At 46.1% G+C, this 2,772-nt stretch overlaps 1 protein-coding gene across 3 annotated transcripts in view; it reads right to left on the bottom strand.

Annotated features, from left to right (window-relative positions):
* Window positions 1-2,772, bottom strand: part of LOC116096519 (lysine-specific demethylase 5D) — a 51,358-nt gene that overhangs the window by 18,311 nt on the left and 30,275 nt on the right. The window lies entirely within an intron of this gene.

Raw genomic sequence — 2,772 nt, 5'->3', positions numbered from 1 at the left:
CTCTCTCTCTCTCTCTCTCTCTCTCTCTCTCTCTCTCTCTCTCTCTCTCTCTGTGTGTCTCTCTTTATCTCTCTCTCTGACTGGCCCAATTTGAGACCTATGCCATGAGAGGGAACCTACTCCTGACACTAAAAATGACATTCTACTATTCTTGCAGAATGGAGCCAAGCATAATTGCTGTGAAAGTGGCTTTACCCAATAACCAATGGAAACATGTCATGAGTAGTTTTAAAATCACGATACTGGCTTTCCCAGGAGCTGTGACCCTGGAACTGCTGCCAGTGCTCTGGCCTGTCCTGGTTCCTTTTTCTTCTTCCTGGCTTAGCTCTGTCAAGCTGCCAGCACCAACCCAGCTTCTCTCTCTACTCATCTCTGCTCCATGGATGAAAAAGACTCAGAAAACTTTATTACTTTAGAATTTGCTTTCTAGCACAACTGCTGGGCACAAAAACTTCCTGCCTGAAAATGTGTGCCCTTAACAATTTATTATCCCCATCTCTCCTCCTACCGAAGCTTAATGGCTCATATCAGCTAGCCTCTACTCACCTCCTTGGCTATCCTTGGGTGGCGGAGACCACTGGTTCTAGGTTTCCTGAGATCTAACCTGATTGTTGTATGCTTCTCCTTCCAAAGCCTGGCAGAAAAGGCCCCTCTCTTTCCCTGTCTTTCCTTTTTCTGCTGACACCCGAAGTCCCACCAGTCCCTTCTGCCCTTAAACAAAAATACTACATGCTCGCAAAGGCTGTCTAACCAGCCTCTGCTACTACCCCACACTTCTGGCCTCTGCTATTAATGTGCTCAACAAGGTCACTGGGTGAGGGCTTGACCTATCCCTGACAAGCCAAGGGGGCCATGTCCTAGGTGCTATCAGGAGGGACATTGGGCTGTCGACTGCCCTCACGTTTAGCAGAACAGAGGGATATCACTCCCAGGTAACCCTTTCAGCCAATCTCCTAGGCTTGGCTGTAGATGGCTGAAGAGGCTATCTTTCTCGACCTGACCACACCTATCACACTAAGCAGGGAGCCCTGGGTAGCTATCGTGGTATGTGGGTGACCCATCTCCTTCCTCTTGGACACTAGGGACACTCAGACCTGACAGAGTTTTGTAGAACCCACTTCACCTTCAAGTTTTTCTATCATCATGGTAGGAGGACAACCTTGCCTTTCTCACCAGACCCACCACTTCGTTGCATTTTTAGGGGTGTATGCCTCACCCATTCCTTTTTGGTAGTGCCAACATGTCCTGTCCCCTTATTTGGAAGGGATCTTTTGGCTAAGTTGGGAGCCTCTATTTCCTTTGCTCCCCCCATTCACCTAAACCCAAGCTTGACAGCAGTTCCTCTGCCAGGCAACCTAGTAACACTACCACGTTTTTTCCTTCACCAGCTTCTCAGGTGGATCCCCAAGTATAGGACATCCAGAACCCCTCTGTTGCTAAACACCATTCTCCTGCTACCATCCAGTTACTGGACTCTACCAGGTACATCACCCAAGCTCAATACCCTCTCTCTCTCCAGAGCCTCAGGGGACTTAAGCCTATCATTTCCTTAAGAGAAAAAAACTCCTCTGCCCACCTCTTCCCCCTTTAACATCCCAATACTAGCAGTTAAGAAGCCTAATGGTAGCTATCGCCTGGCTCAAGACCTCAGGTGCGTTAATTCTGCAGTAGTTCCCCTCCATCCTATTGTGGCTAATCCTTACACATTTCTTTCCACTATCCCCTCAGGGACTTCCCATTTCTCAGTCCTAGATCTCAAAGATGCATTCTTCTCTATCCCTCTAGATGTCCAGTCACAAAACGTATTTGCCTTTACCTGGACAGACCCTGACACCCACTTTTCTACCCAATTTACCTGGACTGTTTTACCTCAGGGATTCCGGGATAGCCATATGTATTTGGCCAGGCCCTGGCTTCTGACGTACTGTATCTGTCTCTCCCTAAATCTAAGGTTATAATTTACATAGACAATGTCCTTCTTTGTAGCCCCTCTCTAGAAATTAGCAAAGCTGACACCTCTGCCCTTCTAAATTTCCTTTGTAGTTGAGGCTATAGGGTCTCACCTTCTAAAGTCCACTGTCCACTCCTCAGGTCACCTATTTGGGACTAACAATTACCCCAACTCACAAAGCTATTACCTTAGATAGAAAGAATCTGATTCAGTCTGTAACTGTTCCTTCTACAAAGGAAGAGATTTTATCATTCCAAGGAATAGCTAGTCTTTTTACATTCCTGGGGGTTCCTTCCTTTTCCCACCTTTCTCGCCCCTTATATGAAGCAGCAATAGACCCCACCCATGAACCTCTTCTCAAACCTGTTACTAAGCCTTTTCAAAGGCTCCAATAGGCTTTCCTTAAGGGCTTACTCCTAACCTTAGCCTTCCCCTGACCTGATTTGTCCTTTTTTCCTCTATGTAACTGAAAAAGAGGGATTTAGCCCTTGGAGTCTTAGGTCACCAACTGGAACCCACTTTTCCACCTGCAGAGTACTTGTCAAAAAAAAAAACAAAAACAACAAAAACAAAAACAAAAAACTAGATCTAACCATCCAGGGATGGGCACTTTGTTTCTGTACCTTAGCAGCCACTGAACTCCTTATTAGAGAGTCAAAAAAAACTAAGCTTGGGGTTGCCTACAACTGTCTTCTCATAACCTGTCATAGCTCCTAACTTAAAAAGGCTTACAGACTCTAACTCCCTCTAGAGTTCTTTCTCTTCAGGTAGCTCTAATAGAAGATTCCACACTTACCTTCCAATCATGCCCACCTCTTAAT

This window comes from Mastomys coucha, chromosome Y (assembly GCF_008632895.1).
Source record: "Mastomys coucha isolate ucsf_1 chromosome Y, UCSF_Mcou_1, whole genome shotgun sequence".
Classification (NCBI taxonomy): Eukaryota; Metazoa; Chordata; class Mammalia; order Rodentia; family Muridae; genus Mastomys; species Mastomys coucha.
This window is presented reverse-complemented; position numbering and strand designations above follow the sequence as displayed.